Source organism: Magnolia sinica, chromosome 10 (assembly GCF_029962835.1).
Source record: "Magnolia sinica isolate HGM2019 chromosome 10, MsV1, whole genome shotgun sequence".
Lineage (NCBI taxonomy): Eukaryota > Viridiplantae > Streptophyta > Magnoliopsida > Magnoliales > Magnoliaceae > Magnolia > Magnolia sinica.
Window position 1 is genome coordinate 2,312,428 of NC_080582.1, and position 23,422 is coordinate 2,335,849.

The 23,422-nt window shown below is 38.0% G+C and overlaps 1 protein-coding gene across 2 annotated transcripts in view; it reads right to left on the reverse strand.

The window, feature by feature from the left end:
• LOC131257741 (putative disease resistance protein At1g50180) overlaps positions 1 to 23,422 on the reverse strand; it is a 66,560-nt gene that overhangs the window by 38,008 nt on the left and 5,130 nt on the right. The window contains exon 3 of one of the 2 annotated variants that reach the window (XR_009177613.1): positions 22,560 to 22,626. The gene's annotated coding sequence lies outside the window, so the exon portion shown is untranslated. Of the gene's footprint in view, positions 1 to 22,094; positions 22,627 to 23,422 lie in introns of those variants that run through there. The other variant, XR_009177612.1, reaches the window with a different exon arrangement.

A 23,422-nucleotide genomic window follows, 5' to 3' on the forward strand; every position in this document is an offset into this window, starting at 1 on the left:
TATATATATATATAATTTGGCTCTTTATGGGTTAACACTTTAGTTTTTGGGAAATGAGTCATATACTCGGGTCCTAAAAACTCGAGGCGTTAAATTAACACTCAACTAATTTAAATAAATTCATAAATTAATTTGAATTTAATCTATTTTTAATAATTTACTTTCATATTAATTAATTTTAAAAAATTTAGAAATAATTCATATTTAATTTTTAATCTTAACAAAAATTTAAGAATTAATAAAGGGTTAAGAATGATGGAAACTTAGAGTAAATTATTTATTTGTATTCCTATAAATTTATTTTATTTTATTTTATATATATATATATTATATATATATATATATATATATAAATATATATATATATATATATATATATATATATTTATATGATGTCAGCATTAAATATTAGAAATATAGAAATTCATAAATGAGTAGGATTCCCTACATAATAATCAACTGACAATAATATTCTTATCAAAATTTTGAATTAAATAAGTATAATAAATAACTGAAAATAATAAACTTTAGGATAAGATCACTTACTTTAAAAGTTTGATGATCCGGCTCCATTCTAATATCTTTCCCTTGATCTATAGAGCTCTCTCTCTCTCCCTCTCTCTATTTTTGATTTGATTATTTCCTTCATTTCTTTCTCTCTCTCTTTTTTATTTTTTTATAAAAGGGTGCGTAATGGAATGGAGGAGTGGGGATTATAGGACGGTTTCATTTAATGGGAGGGTTCGACGCCCATTACCGTACGAAAAGGAAGGTAGAATGGAGAAAATATTTTAGTCAGCATGCGGAAGATGTAATTTTAATTTTTATTTTATTATTATTTTTTTAAAATATGGTGAGTCCCACTAATGATAATATAAATCTACTTCGTCCGTCATCTCAGCCTTGCCAAGAGAAGATGTAAGGCCAAAAATGAGGCTGATCCAAAACTCAGGTGGGCCACACACAAGCGGACGGTTAGGTTGGTTCCAAAAAAAATGGGTTGTCATAAGAAGATTGTGCGAATTTCACATGATAGCAATTGGTAAATAAAATGTACTTTTTGTATTTACCCTCTCATTCCGGTAGATTTTTTTTATTTTTTTATTTTTGTTGTGTCATTTGGACAATCTAATTGATTGATCTAAACCATACATTAATTCTAGAAGACACTCGATGAGCTACAATGTGAAAATCAGACTGAATGGACGATCCAATCCATCCTTGACTTGGAATTATTTTTGTAGCCATCCCTTTCATGGGCCATGGATGAGATGGTTAGAATCGGCTAATAAAAGTGATTCTTTATAAGCAAGTGACTTGTTGGGATTATTTTGTGTAAATGATCTTGATTCTAAATATTATATTCTATTGATCAGATGGTGGAGATTCTAAGATCGTTGTGATGTTTGTATGGTAGCCCAGGAAATGAGCTTTGCACCTGATGAACGGTCTAGATGAATGGATTGGATTATCTTAAGCATCCTAATGCAAGTACGAACACTATAAATTCTGGTGCTGTTTCTCTTGAATCTATCCGCAGAGATCTTTGGTTAGGCCGCACACGTGTTAAAGAAAGTTATTGTACACGCCACTCTGTATGCCAGCGTGGCATATGGGCATGGTATCAAACCCGTTCATCATGTCCATCCCATAATGTAGATCTTATATCCCAGAAATCAGATCGTTAAACTAGTCACGACATCAGAAAATAATTTGACGGCTTAGAAAAACTCTCCAGGATCCCTTTTTATCCGCATACCTACCTTCTGATCTAGACGGCTTGACTTTTGTAAGGAGAAATTTACGACCGTGGTTCCCACCTTTTATCCATTGGATATTCTTGAAGCAATACAACCTTAACTTACGAACTTAGACCTCAACGTACGGACGAAAAATTCCAGGACGAGAATACCCCTCCTTTTCACGGAAACGGATTGGCTACTCCCCTGCCACCCGCCAACGGCGGATCATCGGTGGTCTGTGGGCCCCAAAATAATGTATTATTTTCATCCATGCCGTCCATATATTTTTCCAGATCATTTTATAGTATGAGGCTAAAAATGAGGTATATCCAAATCTCAGGTGTACCACATTAAAGGAAATAGTGTTGAATGAGCGTCAACCATTAGAAATCCTCCCCGTCTAAATTGGGGCCCACTGTGATGTTTGTGAGAAATCCTCCCCGTCTAAGTTCATTCATAGGGTCACAAAGACCTGGATAAAGAGGAAAAACAAATTTCATAATGATCCAAAACTTCTGTAACCCCTAAAAGGGTTTCAATGGTAGACATTCAATTCCTCACTGCCATTTACAGTGTGGTCCCCTTGATAGCTAAATCTATCTTATTTTTCATCTCAAGATTTAATACTACTTCTCCAAATATATGGACGGTTTGGATATAACACATACCTCATAATGGGACCCACAAAAATCCGTGGGGATTACAACGGGAAAGAAAAAAAAAAAACCAGAAGTATGGTTGATCGGGTCAGATCTGGGCCTATAGCTATGGATTATAACCGTAGCAATCACTGTAGTGCCATGCACTATTTGCTCTTTTTTATTTTTATTTTTATTTTTATTATTTTTTACATGGAGAACTCCTCCCTTCCTAAATTTTTCTCTAATACATAATTACGTAAATATAAATATATAAGTATATAAAAATATTTTTCTATTTTTTAATTCATTTCTTTGCTAATTTATTTGACAAGCATATCTCTTGAACCAGAATGATTTACCTAACTTACCACATATGATTTTAGATTAGGAGAAGTTATCTAACCAACCTAGTTATTTTCCAAGATTTCATCAATTCAATGGTTGAAAATCCATTTCATTCAATTCGTGGTCATTTTTAATCACTTCGTGTCAAATTGAAAATGTTACGGGGCAAACTAGAAATTTAGCATGCATATGCATTATACCCAATAACTATAACCACCGGATGGATGACCTTTTTGCCTTTGTAATTCTCCGAAATTGTCCAATCAGATGATCAGGATCCTCTGAACGGTTCCAATTTTGGATATGATCTATCTACGCGGCCCACCGGGGGAAAAAATCCAGAGCCTTGACATGTGTGCAGGATGTATGTAAAATGGACGCCGGATGGTTCTGAAGTTGTTTTATCCGTCGTTTTCATGTACCCTTTGGGTATTTTCATCTTTAGGTGTTTGACTTTGACTTCCTCCCGATCCAAGGTCGGAGTGATACTATGATAGACTCGATGGATGATACACAGGCATTTAGAAATTGGGTGGCATACACATAGTAAAATCAAACTGTCCAAATTATGGTAATAAGTATCTATATATCATGAACCAAAATTAATCTCATTTCATTATATTAATGTCGGATTATTGGATATTTGTACGACAGTTAAATAAAAAGTTCAACAGTCGTATTTTCACAAACAAGTATCCCTGAATCAGAGATTAAGATTGTTAAAAGAAACTCATATTGGGATTCGACTTTTAGAAAGTAGGATGCACAATATAGACGTTTTATTTAAGCTAATATATGCCACGTGTTTAATTTCTGAGTTCCTGCGTATCAAGCTTCATACGAAACCTGCGTATCATGGAACCTCAGTTTTCGATAGGCAGTGGCAGTTCTGATATTTTTGCTGAAAGTAGAGCTCTTTGTAATGTATCATTTAATAGACCCGGGGCGGCGGAAAAAGCGAAATGTCGTGAAATGCAGTTGTATGATAGCTGGACAATATAAGAGCCGCAGCGCGTGCCCGATTAATCCTGACCGTCGGAAGTGAATATCAACGGTTGGAATGAGTCAAACGTGACGACATAACGCTGCAAGGTTAATGTATTATCTGTATTCGTTTGTTAGAGCACGACCTTGCTACGACCTGTAAACAGGATGTGGGTGCGGTCCAGACCATCATGTCCACATCGATTTATGTATTGTATATCCAAGCCGTACATCTGTTTTTCCATCTCATTTAATGGCATGATTTAAAACATGAAGCTTATACAAGTCTCTGGTGAACCACACCACAGAAAAAAAAAAAAAAAATGGTTGTTGAAAGCCCACTATTAAAAAATTCCTAGGGCCTAATGCTGGTTGACTATCAACCCGTTGATAATGTTAAACAGACATGAATGAAAGGAAACAAACAAATATCAGGTTGATCCAAAACTTTTGTGGCCCAAAAATATTTTTAATGGCCAATAACTACTGTTTCCCGTGGTGTAGTCCACCTGAAACTCGGTTTGCTTGATTTTTTGAATCATGCGTTAAAATGAGCTGGAAAAACGGATGGACGGTGTGGATATATAATACATACATGAGTGGGGCCCATTGTCAGGCCCATGCCCACACCCACATAGCTGGTTCCGGGGCTAGAAGCCACGTCTAGAGCTGGGCATCGGACCGAGTCGAATCGGATTGGGTCCAACTCGACCCTGTCCGTGTTTTGCATGAACTGACCTGAACTTAGACAGATCCGGGACCAAGTCTGGGCCATCTTACCCGATCTAACCCTATCACATGCTTCCTTGGACCGATCCAAGTCCGACTCAGTCAAGAAAACTGAGTCGGATCTGATTGGGCAAGGTTCGGATCTTTCATTTCCTTCAACGGTGAAAAAATCATTATTATCAGTGTTTTGTATGGTGCGATCTACTTGATTATTAAATTTACTTAAAATTTAGTATCAACTTCTAAAATAATCTGAAAAAACTGATGAACGGTGCAAATAAACCAAAAAAATTCAAGATGGACCCACATAATTTACTCAGCAGGATAAAAACGTAAAGGTATACAGCGGAAGCGGATTGCGTACTGAGTAACTCGATACCCTTAGCGTACTGAGTAAATTCTTTGGGGTCCACAATTATTTATTTATTTTATCAACTTCGTTCATCCATGTTAACGGATAAATCTAGGGTTTGAGACCAAAAATTAAGTATATCCAAAGCTTAAGTGGACCACACCACATGAAATAGTTTTATTGAACCTCTACCATTAAAAAATTCTTAGAGGCCACGGAAGTTTTGGATCAAGCTGATGTTTGCGTTTTATCTTCATGTATGTCTTTGTGATCATATTAACAGCTTTGATGAAAAATAAACATTATTGTGGGCCCTAGGAAGGTTCAACGATGGAAATCATTATTCCACACTCTTTCCTGTGGCATGGTCCACTTGAATTTTGGATTTACTTCAATTTTGGGATCAACGCCTGAAATTATTTGGAAAAATGGATGGACGATGTGGATAAACCACATACATTCACAGTGGTCCCAACTGAGTTTACTTAGTACGATGAAAGCGTTACTCAGTACGCAATCCGATTTCGTATGTAGCTTCTTAGATAAGTTTTACACCAAATATGAAGCTTCTTGAAGAAGCTTTACAGGTCTTTAGCTAGCACCACAGCTAACCTATATAGCTGCCTTAGCACGTGTCGTGCAAGACAACACTGATGCTCCTCGATCTTCGAGCTCTGAGAATGGTTCAAAGGAGATCAAAGTTACATCTTACATGGCCCCACAGTAATGTATTTATTATATCTACACCGTTCATCTAATTTTAGAGCATTATGCAAAAAAATAATCATATCCAAAGATCATCTGGACCACACCATAAATAGCAGTAGAGATAATGATTTTCACCATTAAAAAATTTGTAGAACCTACTATACCGTTTATTTTACATCCAATCTATTTATAAGGTCACAAGTAACTGTATGAATAGGAAAAATAAATTTCAAGAGGAAAAACAAATTTCATATTGATCCAAAACTTCTATGACCCTAAAAAGGGTTTCAATGGTAGACGTTCAATCTCCCACTAGTTTTTGAAGTGTGGTCCAGTTGATGGTTAGATCTGTCTTATTTTTTGTTTCAAGCCTTAAAATGAGCTCGCCAAATGGATGGACGGTTTGGATATAACACTTACCTCGTGATCAGACCCGTTACACCAGCCGACCCGCTTCGTACACCGGCAATCTGCTTCCTTCAACTTGACAACAGCCTGTAAACAGCTGTACGCTGACTATTCTTCAGCCACGACTCTCTCTCTTTCCCTCTCTCTTTCGTACACACCTATACCTCATTTCTCAGATTTATTTCTCTCCAACAGACATATCCAAAGTGATCGTGTCCTCATGACTCCGTTCGTTTCGAGGCTGTGAACAGGTGATCAGAAGCATCTCCAGAGTGATCGGAGCTGTTGGACAGATGGCCGCAGTCCATTAATGATGGGCACTCGTAAATATTCCAGCATCTGTGGCATCCAATCTGGATCGTTGCTGTATTCTGGACTCACCATGGTTGTAGACTACGTATCAAAAGGGTTATAATAATCTTCTGTCTGGAGAAAATTTTTGGAGCATTCCCTATCTGCGAGGGTTACCATCGGATCAACGATCGGATCATCTAAGTCCATACAAATGCCGCTGATGGATACATCACAGTACATCTAGCTAGCCTTCTTCTTCAATAGAAATAGAGAGACAGATGTAGAGAGAGAGATAGAAGATATAATAAAGAGATAGAGAGAAATAGAGATATAGAGTTGGGCGGAATTTTTTGGCGCCGAACGAAAAGCCTAGGCGGCAAATTAGCGAAACTTGTAGTTAGAAATATATTTACATCCCGGGTCGGGTCGGGTCAGGTCGGGTCGGTTCGGACCATTTCGGTTCAAGTTTTCGGATTGGTTCTGTCCAGATACACCTCTGCCCGAACCTGATTCGAAAAACGATCGGATCTGTAAGGACAGATTTGATCAGGCCTGATCTAGGCCGTTGGTTCTATTCGGATCGGGGCGGAACGGGTCGGATTCGCCGGATCGGGTCAGATCTGCCCACCTCTAGCCACGTCGCATTCCGTTGATTATGGTAGGAGAACAAATGATCCAGTACTCCCACAGGCATCATAAGTCTACCAGGCTCTCCTTCTTTCCCTCAACGTGTGATATCCTTGAGACATCTGAGCTGCTATTTTATATATATATATATATATATATATATATATATATATATATATATATATATATATATATATATATATATATATATATATATCGTTTATGGATATTTTATGAAGGGAAAATTGGATAGATCCACACATCAGGTTGTTCGAACTGTAAGATGGATCAAATCAACGGATGTCCATTGATTTAGATGTGATTGACCAAATTCAACGATCAACTGTCTACCGGAGGGATGTACAGATTGCCTGATTCATATGGTCTTATTGCCGTAACCCATCTAAAGTACGCCTGCAAGATTGGACGGTTTGGATTATGTGCATCTAAATGCACTCGTACAAGGAGTGGTGCATGTGCATAGATGGTCAAACTCTCCCAAAATATAAAAGTTTTTTTTTGAGAAATTTACCACTGTGGACCCCACCTTTTATCCAGTGGTTTTTACGAAGCAATACAAACTTAACATACGCACCAAGACCTTTTACGGTATGGCACCAATTTAGGACTAAATACCTGCTTCATTTCATCATCAAGCCTTATATGAGTTCGATGGGAATAGTGAACGGATTTGGATGATAACATCTAGTCTAGTTCAATAGAGGTCACAAAACATGTCGGATGAGGATTAAAACAAATTTCATAAGATCAAAAACTACGTAACCCACTAAAAGAGAGTCAAGAAGAGAGGTTCAGATTGGCACTCGCTATGCACTGTTTACAGGTGGTCATTGCTATAGATGTCTATAATTTTTCTCTCACCTTAATATATTAAAAGATTTTATTTAAATATTTACATGAGACTCCACCTTACAAATGTTTTACAAATACAAAAAATAGAAGATATGTAAGAAGAGAGAATAGGAAGAAAAGAAGTCCGATGTTGGGGTCACTGTGTTGAATGTCATGTCTTATGGTCTATTGATTTAACAAGCATACCTAAATTATAATGATTATAACTTACTTAATTTCTGGGGTCTATTTAGTTCAACCAACCTTTATTTTCTATTATTCATAGATTGAATCTTTTCACCCCTTACATTTTCACTAATAATAACTTGATGTAAATATGCTCATATGCAGTATATAAAAAATGATTCGACTTTGAGAAAACATTGAGTGGGGCAAATTAGACAAGCATTGATCGAGGAAACTGAAATTTAGCATGGGATGACTAACTACCCACAATCAACTTAGTGGTAAATTTCCACTACATACTTAGAACCATTGACCGGGTTATTTTTAATATTCCATCGAGAGTCTACACAGGCAAACCCTATGATAGGGCAAACTTTCAAATACAACGATGTGACAATCTGAAGTATGAGCGAGTATAAAATAGAAAATATCAGCTTGGAAACGCATTATGAGCGAGCAAATTAGAAAACATATCGGGAAACTGAAATATGAGCGGGCAAACTGACAACACACATATGGGCAAACCGAATTATTGAGCGGTGGCAAACTAATAGAACACAGTGGCAAATGAAATATGAGTAAGACAAACTAGAAACAAGCAATGAAGTATGCGAAACTAATAGAAAAATAGCAGGCAAACGCAAAATATGAGTGGGGCAAACTAGAAAAACAACGGGGTAAACTGAAATTATGAGCGGGCAAACTAGAAAAACCGTGGCAAACTGAATTATAAGCGAGGCAAACTAGAAAAAGCAGGGAGCAAATCAAATATGAGCAGACAAATTAGAAAAAGCAATGAGGCAAATCAATTATAAGCGAGGCAAACTAGAAAAACAGCAAGGCAAACTGAAATATGAGCGGGGCAAACTAGAAAAACAGCGGGGCAAACTTAAGTATGAGCGGGGTAAACTAGAAAAACAGCGGGGCAAACTAGAAAAATAACGGAGCAAACGAATTATGAGCGGGGCAAACTACATTATGAGCGGGGCAAACTAGAAAAACAGCGGGGCAAACTGAATTATGAGCGGAGCAAATTAGAAAAACAGCGGGGCAAACTGCATTATGAGGGGGGCAAACTAGAAAAATATCAATCAAACGAAATGAAAAACTCACCATCAGTTAGTAGGAGCAACTGCAAGATTGTGTCTCTTGAAAGGACTACGTGATATTGAATAAAGATCAAATCCAACATATGAGTGTATATTTGGATTACAACTAAATATTATAACTAAGAATTATCGCTGTTGGATTATTGTTATTTCTAGGATAAGCTCGAATAAAAGTAAATGGATAGATTGGTTGATTTTTTTTATTGTATTGTGTTTGGATATTGCATTTTTTTCTCTGTTGGATTCCTCTGCTATTTATAGAGTTTTCTTGTAGCTTGTTCTTTCCAAATCCTTCTCTCATTACTACAGTGGTTTGTTCATTAGACTTTTGAATAACTCAGCCATATCACTTTATCGACCATTTACTAATGTGTAAAATTGAACTTACGTTAGCTATGATTCTACAAAAAGCGCTCCACATATCTTGAAGATATTTTCATCCATATCTTATCTCTCATACAATGCCACATGTTGCTCTCCTATTGGATTTTTCCAAAATGGCCAGAAATAAGCTACATCATTTCCCCCACGTCAGTTCGCCTTTGGTAAAAAGGTGAAAGCGACGTTTTTCTGTTGTCCGATACAATAAATGTAATCGATTGTTGTTCCACATATTGTCTGCCCATTCATTCTACCAGACTGAAACTATACCGAAAGATATCCTTTGCCTCATCCTTTTGAGTTGTACATGTGACACATCATATAAAATCGTATCGTACGAGGAGTGATGATCATCCTTTCATTAATGCACACGTATTGTCGCCGATACATAAACAAGACTAAATCTGTGCGCCTCTTCTTTTACCTTTGCTTCTTCTCTCTTGCATCAAAACTTTCCAATTTCCTTATCTCAATGGCCACATCTTCTTCTTCATCTTCTCTAGCTTTCCATCTAGAGTCATTCATCAAAGATCTAGATGTGTTGTTGTCGGGACTGGTCAATGACCTCATGTTCAACACTCCGATCTAATTAGACAAGGCATTGTTGACACTCGGTCCAACTTTTCATCCTACGGTCACTCATGAACAATTGCATGAAATCGAACCAAGTTTTCCAAAGTGTCCTGATGAAGTCCTTTTGGTTCAATCCAACACATTTCTAGATCTTTCTAACTCATTTAAATTTCCAATTGCATGTATGTTTGGCTATGGTTTTTTTTACTGATTTTTTATTCCTTTTCTTTTATAAACTTCCAAAGATATTGAAAAGTATAAGTTGGGAGACTTTAAATCTTTTCTCTATCTTAACTAATCGAATTGCTACGAGCTTGTTGGTGTTGCAACTATAAAACAGGAAAAATATCAGTTGAACAGGCCATATCATGAGTTAATCTATATCTACTTAAAGAGTTACCACAACATCATGAATACTCAAAATTCCAAAATCACTAACATTGGCATAAAGACGCCTATGTTGAGTGTGGAGTGACTTTTGTTTTGGGCCAGAAACTATTACCTGAAAGGGTAAAGATGGTCATTTTTTTACTTAAATATTGTTGATTTTGTTTTCTATTGGAAAAGAAGTCTGATGATTGGATGGCTGTGATTCTTTTATGGGGGAGATTTTTGATCCATCACCAATCCATGAAGAGACACATGAGATAAACTATCTAAAACACTTAAAGATTCTTTTTCGGGAATTCATGCTTGTTGTTGGAAGCAAGAGAATTTCATTCCTTGTATCAAAACATGCCTAATGTTAATCTGTGATATTCGATTTTGTTAGATTTTATGTGTGAGTGTTTAGAGCTTTTGTTTTTCTACAGTATTTTGAGATATTACTTCTGAAAAAAATGTTATTTTGTGATAATTCAGTTTACCCCGCTCATAATTCAGTTTGCCCCGCTGTTTTTCTAGTTTGCCCCGCTGTTTCTCTAGTTTGCCCCGCTGTTTTTCTAGTTTGCCCCGCTCATTATGCAGTTTACCCCGCTCATAATTCAGTTTGCCCCGCTGTTTTTCTAGTTTGCCCCACTCATAATGTAGTTTGCCCTGCTGTTTTTCTAATTTGCCCCGCTCATAATTCAGTTTGCCCCGCTGTTTTTCTAGTTTGCCCCGCTGTTTTTTTAGTTTGCCCCTCTCATATTTCAGTTTGCCCCGCTGTTTTTCTAGTTTGCCCCACTTATAATTCAGTTTGCCCCGCTGTTTCTCTAGTTTGTCCCGCTATTTTTCTAGTTTGCCGCGCTCATAATGTAGTTTGCCCCGCTCATAATTCAGTTTGCCCCGCTGTTTTTCTAGTTTGCCCCGCTCATAATGCAGTTTACCCCGCTGTTTTTCTAGTTTGCCCCGCTCATAATTCAGTTTGCTCCGCTGTTTCTTTAGTTTGCTTTGCTATTTTTCTAGTTTGCTCCGCTCATAATTTAGTTTGCCCCGCTATTTTTCTAGTTTGCTCCACTCATACTTAAGTTTGCCCCGCTATTTTTCTAGTTTGCCCCGCTCATACTTAAGTTTGCCCGCTGTTTTTCTAGTTTGCCCCGCTCATATTTCAGTTTGCCCCGCTGTTTTTCTAGTTTGTCCCGCAATTTGGATGCTCTACATAGTAAAAAGGGCCCTTAATGACACGTGAAGGGCTACCTACATGTGCGAAGGGCTACCTACGTGAAGGGCTATACAAACACCAACCCGATAAAACTTACGTTGGGCTTGGGTTGAGGTCTCAGGTTGCCCGACCCAACCCGAACCCGATCAATATATTAGTTACTTATAAATTATAATTGAGTGTGGATTGTTTGTGTAGAAGGTACGCTAGTGATGTCGGGTCTCATTTGTCCAAGTCATTTCCAAGGACTCACACTAACAATATATGTCGGATTTCTCTCTCCCAAATAGATTGAGTGCTATGCTACATGACTTTTTAAAGGAGTAGTCCTATATTTTAGCTTGGTTTTTAAAAGAAAAAAATGAAGTTCTTTATGATGAATAATCACGTATATAATTAATAAAATTATAGATACAAAAAATAAGTCCTATATTGAAATATAATAAACTAATGTAATAACAAAAATATTAGCACATATACACCCGACCAACCCAATCAACTTGTTGAGCCCTCTTGGTTTGGGCTTGGGTTGAGAATTTCCAACCCAAGATTGGGTTGGGTTGGGTTGGGTTAGGGTTGAGCACTAACCCGAACCAACCCACTCGACTTTCAACTCGATCCAACCCGACCGCGAAGTGATTGAAATTGACCACGAAATGAATGAAATAGATTTTCAACCATCGACCCAATGAAATCTTGGAAAATAACTAGGTTGGTTGGCTAAATTAGCTTCTCCTACCCCAAAATCATATGCGGTAAGTTAAGTAAATCACTCTAGTTTAGGAGATATGCTTGTTAAATAAATAGAGAAAGAAATGAATTAAAAGATAGAAAATTTTTTTTATGTACTTATATATACATATTTACATAATTATGTATTATAGAAAAATGTAAGGGGGAAAATGTTCTCCATGTAAAAAATAAAAAAATAAAAATAAAAATAGAAAATAGAAAAAAGTGCATAGCACTATAATTATGGTTACGGTTATAATCCGTAGCGATAGGCCAAGCTCTGACCCGGTCGACCGGGTCCCAACCTGGTCGACCGGGTCAATGGCCATTACAGCCAGATGGGGTCGATCGGGTCTACCCGGTCGACCGGGTTAGGTCAAAACAGTGAGTTGGGGTTGACCGGGTCAATGGCCATTACAGCCAGATGGGGTCGACTAGGTCTACCCGGTCGACCGGGTCAAGTCACAACAGTGAGTTTATAATGTGTTTTTAGTTTTTTTCCTTCACAATAATCCTGATGGTATTTTTCTTTTTTGTCAACCTCACTTAGCAAAACCAAGTTTGAACTCATTTTGTCAACCATACTTAGCAAGTAATATTATTATCAGGCCCACACAGGCATTTCGTCGAACACAATACACATCAGTGGGTTTGCATATTTATATAATCCTCAAATATAACATATGTATAACATTTTTACGGATATTTGGAAAGAGAAAATCCGATTAAATGCTTCAACCTAGGGTTTGGGTCAAGGGTCGTCAGAACCTATCCAACACACGAAGTTTATAAGGATAGTTGGAAAGAGAAAATCCAAACATGAAATTGAGCAGGCAAGCATGAAATTCAAGGGGGCAAACTAGACAATCAGCATGGCGAACTTAACAGATTTTTTCATTGCTTAAGCCGATAAATCTAAACTTATTCAATGTTCAAATGGACCACACGAAATGAAATTTTTAATTGAACTTCTATTGTTGATCATTTCTTGGGGGCTATAGAAGTTTTGGATCAAGCTTATAATTGTTTTTTCTATTAATCCATGTCTATATGATCTTATGAATAGGTTTGATAACAAACAAACATCACTATTGGGCCCATTATGGTTTCAACGGTGGAAATCATTATGCCCATTGTTTCCCGTGGTGTGATCCCTTGGAAATGACGTGGACAAATGAGACCCGACATCACTAGTGTACCTTCTACACAAACAATCCACACTCAATTATAATTTATAAGTAACTAATATATTGATCGAGTTCGGGTTAGGTCGGATAACCTGAGACCTCAACCCAAGCCCAACCTAAGTTTTATCGGGTTTCTCACAAACATCACAGTTGGCCCCACCTGAGTTTCTAATGGTTGACGCTCATTCAACACTGTTTCCTGTAATGTGGTATAGTTGAGATTTGGATATACCTCATTTTTGGTATCATACCATAAAATGATTTGGAAAAATATATGGACGGCATGGATGAAAATCATACATCATGATGGGGCCCACAGACCAGCGACGATCCGCCATTGGCGGGTGGCAGGAGGAGTACCCAATCCGTTTCTGTGAAAAGGAAGGGTATTTCCGTGAAAAATAGTGGAGCAAACTAGAAAAATGGCGGGGCAAACTGAAATATGAGTGGGGCAAGATAGAAAAACAGCAGGGCAAACTGAAGTATGAGCGGGGTAAACTAGAACAACAGTGGGGCAAACTAGAAAAACAGCGAGGCAAACTGAAATATGAGCAGGGCAAACTAGAAAAGCAGCGGAGGAAGCACAAAAAGTAGCAGGGAAACATGAAAAGCAGTAGGGCAAACTAGAAATCAGCATGGGAAACATGAAAAGCATGGGAGAAACATGAAAAGCAGTAGGGCAAACTAGAAAAGCAATGGGAAAACATGAAAAACATGCCATTATTTTTCATATTTTCCCGTTGTTTTTCATGTTTCCATTGTTTTCTAGTTTACCATTGTTTTCATATTCCCACTTGTTTTCATATTTCCTCGTTATTTTTCATGTTTCCCATTATTTTTCTAGTTTGCCCTTGTTTTTCATGTTTTCCGCTATTTTTCTAGTTTCCCCGTTGTTTTTCATGTTTTCCCAGTTGCATTCTAGTTTGCCCATTGTTTTGTTGTTTCTCTCTTTGCTTTTCTTTTTTCCGCTATTTTTTTTAGTTTGCCCGCTCATACTTGATTTGCTCATTTTTTTCTAGTTTGCCGCTCATATTTCATGCTTACCTTGCTCATTTTTATGTTTGCCCGCTCTTTTTCATGCTTGCCGCTCTTAGGATCGATACTAAGACCTCAAGTGTTGAAACGAGGTATTTTCACTCGGTCTGCGGTTGAGCTATGGATCTAGGTGATAGCTAGATCTGTCTTATTTTTCGTCTCAAGCCTTAATACGAGCTCGTCAAATAGATGGACGGTTTGGATATAACACGTACCTTATAATGGGACCCACAAAATGCCGTAGGAATTATAACGAGAAAAGAAAAAGAAAAAGAAGCTAGTGAATTAGGGTCAGTGGGACCCTATAGCTAATGGTGAAAGTAAGTGTTTTAACCTAATAGATGGAGGTGGTTTCACACATACTGCATAGTGGGCTATATAATTAAGTAAATATGTATATATAAGTATATAAAAATATTTTTCTATCTTTCAATTCATTTCTTTGTCTATTTATTTAACAAGCATATCTCCTAAACTAGAATGATTTACTTAACATACCACATATGATTTTGGAGTAGGAGAAGCTAATTTAGCCAACCAACCTAGTTATTTTCCAAGATTCCATCGGGTCGATGGTCAAAAATTCATTTCATTCAATTTGTGGTCAATTTCAATCACTTCGTGGTCAAACTGAAAATTCAACGGGGCAAACATGAAATTAAGTGAGGCAAACATGAAATTGAGTGGGGAAAACTAGAAATTTAGCGGGTAAAACATGAAATTGAGTAAGGCAAACATGAAATTAGGGCTGAAAGTCGGGCTGGTTGGTTCGGGTTGGTGCTCAACCCTAACCCAACCCAAGGTTCCTATACCTAAACCTTGACCTAACCCAACCCAATCTTGGGTTGGGAATTCTCAACCCAAGTCCAACACAAGAGGGCTCGATGGGTTGATTGGGTTGGTCGGGTGTATGCATGCTAATATTTTCATTATTATATTAGTTTATTATATTTCAATATAGGATTTATTTTTTGTATCTATGATTTTATTAATTATATACGTGATTATTCATCATAAAGAACTTCATTTTTTTCTTTAAAAAACCAAGCTAAAATATAGGACTACCCCTTTAAAAAGTCATGTAGCATAGAACGTAATCTATTTGGGAGAGAGAAATCCGACATATCTTGTTAGCTTGAGTCCTTGGAAATGACATGGACAAATGAGACCCAACGTCACTAGTGTACGTTCTACACAAATAATCCACACTCAATCTATTTGCCCCGCTGCTTTTCATGTTTCCTCCGCTGATTTTCTAGTTTGCCCCGCTCATATTTCAGTTTGCCCCGCTGCGTTTCATGTTTCCCCCGTTGATTTTCTAGTTTGCCCCACTCATATTTCAGTTTGTCCCGCTGCTTTTCATGTTTCCCTCGCTGATTTTCTAGTTTGCCCCGCTACTTTTTATGTTTCCCCCGCTGATTTTCTAGTTTGCCCCGCTATTTTTCTAGTTTGCCCCGCTCATGTTTCAGTTTGCCCCGCTGCTTTTCATGTTTCCCCTACTGATTTTCTAGTTTGCCCCGCTTCTTTTCATGTTTCCCCCGCTGATTTTCTAGTTTGCCCCGCTACTTTTCATGTTTCCCCCGCTGATTTTCTAGTTTACCCCGCTCATTTTCATGTTTGCCCTACTTTTTTTCATGCTTGCCTTGCTCATTTTCATGTTTGGCCCTCTCATTTTCATGTTTGCCTCGCTAATTTTCATGCTTGCCCTCTCATTTTCATGTTTGCCCCGTTGAATTTCATATTTGCCCCACTGAATTTCATGCTTGCCCCGCTAAATTAACTTCTCCTACCCCAAAATCATATATAGTACGTTAAGTATATCATTCTAGTTTGGATCCTTACTCTCCCTCGGGTGGTAGACTCTTAGGAGTTTCAACACCCGGTCAAGCGTTTGAGTATCCATAGGTGGTAAAATTCCACTAGTGTGAGTGTGTGGGGGTGTGTAAAAAAAAAAAAAAAAAAAATCATTTTAATTTAGGAGATATGCTTGTTGAATACATGGACAAAGAAATGAATTAAAAGATAAAAAAATATTTTTATATACTTATATATACATATTTATATAATTATGTATTAGAGAAAAATGTAAGGGAGAAAAAGTTCTCACAATAAAAAAATAATAATAATAAATAAAATAAAATTCTGCCAGACTGTCTGTGGTTTTTTTTTTTTTTTTTTTTCTGTGTTGCATGTGTGGGTCCAATCATGAGGTTTGTGTTATATCCAAACTGTTCATCTATTTGGCGAGCTCATATTAAGGCTTGAGACGAAAAATAAGATAGATCTAGCTATCAAGTGGACCACATGTAAAAGGCAATGGGGAATTGAACGTCTACCATTGAAACCCTTTCAAGGGTTACAAAAGTTTTTGATCTTTCTGAAATTTGTTTTTCCTCTTCATCCATGTCTTTGTGACCCTATGAATGAGCTTAGATGGGGAGGATTTCTCGCAAACATCACAGTGGGCTCTACCTGAGTTTCCAATGGTTGACGCTCATTCAACACTGTTTCCTGTAATGTGGTACACTTGAGACTTGGATATACCTCATTTTTGGTCTCATACCATAAAATGATCTCAAAAAATATATGGACGGCATGGATGAAAAGCAAACATCATGGTGAGGCCCACGTACCACTGACTATCTGTCATGGGCGGGTGGCAGGAGGCGTACCCAATCCGTTTCCGTGAAACGGAGGTTTCCGTGAAAAGGAGGGGTATTTTCGCCCTGAAATTTGTCGTCTGTACGAGGAGGTCCAACTGCGTAATGTAAGTTTGTATTATTTCAAGAATATCCAATGGATAAAAGGGGGGGTCCACAGTCGTAAATTTCTCTTCGTTTTTTTTTTCCGTAGCCATACTTTAAAGGCTTTTTAGGCAGAGAGGTGCGAGGTGCACGCTCGACCTCCCATGTGTACACGTGCAACCGCCAAAAGCCCTCTAATCTTGTTTATTTTTAGACACGTTTATTCTCAAACTTTTTAGATAATTCACATCTTCCCTATTTTTTTTTCTTTTTAAATCTTCTTAAAATAGTCTCACATGATGAACAACTTATATTAAAGGTGGGTCCCATACGGTGAAAGTACACATTAAGATAGGCCCGGATGGCCCACGCCAAAGTGTGGCCCGACATAATAATCGGTTAACATTAAGCAGGCCCCACATGATAGACAGTCCACATCAGAGGTGGGACCCATAGGATGGATGGTGGACATTAAAGGTGGGACCACATGATGGAAGGTTGACATTAAAAGTGAGCCCACATGATGAACCATCCATCCATATCGAAGGTTGGCCCCCACATGATGAATGGTCCACATCAAGGTGGACCCATATAATGCATGTTCATATCAAAGGTGAGTCCCACATAATGGATGACCCACATCAAAATATGACCGACATGATGCACTGTCCACATCAAGTGAGCCCCAAGACAGTCCACAACAATTGTGATACCCACATTATATATGGTGGACATCAAAGTGAGCCCATATGATGAATGACCTATATTGAAGTTGGGGATGCACATGATGAATTATATTTGGATTATGCCGATCATGTAATGCCACGCGAATGATAACTTCACCGTTACTCTAGAAAATAGGATTTCGAAAAATATAAATTGTTTGGATATAAAATAAAATTTTCATATTCATTACACCATAGTCATCTTGTATCTTATTTCCTAAGGATTTTAACCGTGGAAAAGAGTAATAATTAAGGCTTTGAATTCATGTATCCGGACATACGGTCCAATCACTGTAAAAAGATTTCCATTTGTACATAGATTCCATTTATCCAAACATGCCCAGGATGAAAACAGTTAGAAAAAATCCCACAATTAACATTTGGTGGTGCTTTACCACATTGTTTTTCCATTTCCTAATTAAATCAAAATGCATAAAAGGTTGCAGATATCTGCTATATGTACACATGCATCCAACACATGTAAGAGATCCAAGCCGCCCATCAGGCCAGCACTGCATGAATGTTATCTAATTTAACGACTTGGATTGACTCTCCAAGCAGAATCGATCGAATGGGGGAATCCTAAGTCTTAGTCGTAACAGATTTGTCCAAGTTTTAAAACCATGCATTCCTCTTAACATGAATTGTCAATCATATCACGACAAGGGGAGATAAAAGGACTTGCTTGGCTCTGAGGTTTTTCTTTCTCACACACTATTAGATCTCATAGCTAGGACCAAAAGACCAGCCCCTAAGTAGGTGGATTAGAAATGTTGTGGAGAGTGATAGGAGGAGGTAGTATACTAGGCTCTTGGTTCAAGCTTTGTTATTTGGTCATTCAAGCTGTAGATTTGATGGCTCTCATCAGGAAGTGTCCACATACCACTAAAAGGAAAAAGAAATCCCTCCCAAATTGAAGAAATCTTGACCCATCACTACAAGGAAACTGGCCTTTACCGGCGGTCAAAACCGCCGCCAAAGGCTAATAAAACCGCTGGCAAAACCTTTGCCTGCGGTTATCTAACAGCCGGTAAAGCCTCAGTCGGTAAAGGCTTTACCAGCGGCCAGGACTTTTACTGACAGTTGTGCTGGACGCCGCTAAATCATCAGTTTTTGTTGCAATATTGGGAGTATAGAATTCAATCACAAAACTCTTCAATGGGAGTATATACGACTCGCAGTTTCCATGGAACTGGAAAGAGATAGGAGAGTGGAAGTTCAATCACCTCAAGAGGCAGTGCATCTGCTGCCAAAGCATGATCATTAACAACGAGGGGATTCAGACCATCTGAAGAAGTAAGTTCATGAATACCTGTCAAAAGTGGCTGCCATCGTCTCAAAATGGCAACAAGTGGAGGTAAAATAGTTACTCTTTTGCTGATGGATGAGCCACAATGCAGAATTAACCATAAATAATCGATTTCCCAATTAACAAGGACTTCAAATTTGAGCTGATATCTACAAATGCATCAAATAGATACCTTTTGGAGGGCAATGGGAATTGCTGGGCCTTTTCCTTTTGCAAAGCCCACAACTCCATGATAGTTGCCACAAGCTAACATGGCAGTGTACTTGACCACTTGTCCTCCCTGAAACATGAAGTGAACTGTTGGCAAGTTAATCTTAAACAATCCACCGTCATAGGAAGCATTTTAAGGAAAGGATTTTCTCCAAAGGACTCATAGATTTATCTATGTTGACAATTGACTGTTAGCAAGTAATCTTTCTTTTTTCTTTTTCTTCTTCTTCTTTTTTAACATTGTTGGCAAGTTATCTTAAACCATATCCTTTGCTTTCATATAGGGGTGGCTGCCTGATGAGTGGACCAGCCATGTTGGCACTCTGCTGCATTTGCATGTGGAGAGCATGCATATGGGGATAGCAAGCCCCTTGTTTACCAACAGGTCAACGAGATGATTTTTTTATTTTTTTTTAACTTAGAAGATTTTATTGCACAAAAGGCCAAAAGCCAAAAGAGTTACAGGAAAAGAAAAACCAAAGAAAAGAGAAACTACAACTACAAATTAGCCAATTTTACAGCAAACTAATCTCAAGCCGAATGTGTAGGAAATGTAGATATTTGAGTGGATTGTCGTAGGTCTTAAAAATTATTCAGCTACTCCTAGAGCAGATAACTATAAAACATAAGCAACTTAAGAAATGTGTAATTGGAAATGTCCATTTTGATTTTGAACTTGATGACGCATGATGCTGCAACCTAGGAGTTGGTTCCACGAAAGCCCAGGAGTGGGCCCCACAAGCTGTTTGATAAGAGATTAGGGGGCCCTACAATAACAATCCAATACAGAGTTGAGTAATTGGTCAGCCTTTTTTGTATTAAAAAATCTAATGTGGTCAGACATTTCAAGCAATTGATCAACATTTCAGATAACCAATTTCTACAAAAAAAAAAAAAAAAAAGAAGAAGAAGAAGAAGAAGAAGAATTTTTTTCTGACTTGAGGTGCTTCCATGAGGTAATGCTTGGGGAAATCAACTTGGAGCTGGTATCATTCATTGGTGAGAAACAGAGTCTGGTTGAGGAATTTCGTCAAACATGTAGAATAGCATGAAATTCAAACTGCACTGCATCTTCCCTTCACAAACCCCCATGCTCCAGTTTTTCATTTATGGCATGCACTTACTGTTTGTGCCCAAACACAATAGCGATAGTTCTCTAAAATTTCAACTAACCTGATGATGCATTCGGACCCAAAGTTTATTCATCTCTGTGAAGTTTTGAAGTACAAATTCCATAACATCATTACAGTGTTAGCATCCCTGTAGGAAGACAATGGACAGGGTATAGAGCATTTTATCGGCGATTTATAAAAAGATATCATTCATTTTTCAAGATATCTACACCATATATCACATAAGAACCTTAGATCTGACAAGAAATCAAGGAAAATCAAAGCAGAAGGGCAGAAAACGCAGACATCACAGGAAAAAGATATCAGATCTGAGGGAAACTCACTGACCTGGATGTTGTGCTCGAGGTCCCAACATGAAAACCCTAATCCTCTGTATAATCCAAAAGAAGCAGGAGATATCGATTTTCTCCATTTTACGTTGATCCGATGATTTGTACAGAGAGATCGATGGGAATCAGAAGTTCCATGTGAGCATGTTATCGATAGAGGCACCCTAGCGCTTTCCTTCCAAATGCCCAATAACTTTGTCTCTCGATCTCGATGGAGGCTGATCAAGCTCTTCGAGCTCTTGCACTGCCAAGAAGAAGGTGGAGTCGTGTGGGAGAGAGAGAGAGAGAGAGAGAGAGAGAGAGAGAGGGGAGTCGTGCGGGGGCGGGAGATCGAGAGGGGTAGGGAGAGGAAGGGAGAGAGATCGAGAGAGTATGGGAGAGAGAGATCGAGGACGGGAGAGGGAGAGACGAGACGGCGGAGATGGAGATGGAGAGGGAGAGAGAAAGTGAGAGGAAAAGATAGCGAAAGCGAGAGAGTCGCGCTAATTAAGGCTTTCTGCTTTCTTTTTTCCTTCTTTTTTTATTTTATTTATATTATAGGGACCCTCTGCCGCGGCCGTTAAAACTGGCTGCGGGCAAAGGGTAGCCCCATCGGTCGGCTAAGGCCTGATTTCTTGTAGTGCATGTGGAACACACGCCAAAATTTCAATGAAAAAAAGGCTAAACATTCCAAGTCATGGGATCTTTCAATATAGGGGATTTTTAGGCACATGGGCAATTAGTAGGGAGGCTCACCACAGACGGTCTCGATCTTTGAGCAAAGATTGGACCGTCCTATATATGGGAGCTCCAACTTATAATAGTTTTTTTAGGGCGATAATCCATTTTTATTTAAAATTTTGCTAAAACCCCAGTGCGTTATTGGTGTAAGTGGTTGCCCAAGAGGAGTTTTCTCTCACTAATACCCTAAAAGTTGACTTTTGAGTCAAGTTGTACCCTACCTGAAGGAAGGTTCAGTCAGATCCATGACTCTTTCCAGTATATTTATTATCAATGGCCTTGCTCAGATAGTTAGATTCGTTGGATCAAAGTAGTCTTTTTCTTTTTTCTTTTTCTTTCTAAAAAGAGAGGACAATCAAATATGGCCTTGTATGATAGACAATGGTTATGCATTTTCTACAATAATAAATATAAATTGTCCCTTTCCTTGTGGGCCTGGCATGATGGATGATCTAGAGGATGTTGGAACTTTTCTAGTATGATAGATATGGTTTGCCTATTTCCTATGCAGTGATTAGATGGTTTGGATCACTATTTCAGAGCAATGGAGCGTGTAGTTCAGTGATCCAAACTATTGAAATGATTGGCTCAATCTGGATGCATGCTAGAACTCACCAATGCTTCAAGTCTTTGAGACGTGTAATCCCTAAAGCAGAAAAATAGTGGAAGCCCTCCCAGACCTACACTAAAGATATTGCTTCATATTTCAGTTTTCAACTAACATATTACAGGCAAACAATGCATACAGTGAAATAAGTCACACACTAAAGAACAATTTCCCCAAATTAAAATGCAGAGCATGTAACCAATATTAGTGCATGGTCCCTTACTGAAAGATCCCAAACAAAAAGTACACGAATCCTTGAGTTACAAATACAAATGATCGTCCAAACATCTCATCACTGTCTAGTCACCATTCCACCATTCTTCACTTCATCTAGTCACTTAGCATATGCAGGTCAGTGCAATCTCTGTTGTGAGAAAAATGCCTGGAAAATGAAATTTATGATTAGAACCTAAAAGTTATATCCTGGAATTTGGTTGCTTTAATCCATAAAAGAAGTTGAAGCATATACCTATGGATAAAACGGGAAGTATAGGCTTCAAATGCATTCTGTTCAAGTGTCTTGATGCATGAAACAAGTGGGGCTAGTAGCTCTGAAATCCAAACTTCGATTTAATACTCTCTGCCATAGACGAAAGATGCTCCAAAAATCTTACTCGCACCTGTCTAATTCTCGATGGCTGCCCCTACAAAAGACATGAAAATAATACATCAATTGCCCAGGAAAAGAGATTGTGGAAGATTGAATGACAAGGAACTTGCAATTAAATTTACTTGGTCATAACAAATAGAGAACTTTTTAGGTTGCGGGAACATTACTGACAAACACATTTCAAGCTTAAAATGTGCAATTAGTATACTCATCCAATATGGGCTTCAAAGCATGGATAGAATGCAAACAAATGCAAATGCATTAGCTCCTCCATGATTTCTTTATATAAAACAAAAATTACACTACTGCAATTGAACATTATACATGTAACACCAACTATCATATGGTACTACTTTAACTACTAAAAAAAATCACATCAAGTTAACATAAAACAGAGGCTGAGCCCACACGCATGTGGAATTATGACCATCCACATGCGGCAACACGGGCACAATATACCAAAAAAAAAAAAAAAAAAGAATGGCCAATACAGCTCTTTCGAACATCCATTTGTTTTGTACGGTCCACTTGAGGAAGGAAACACTTGATTTTTAAGCCAAAAGTTCTA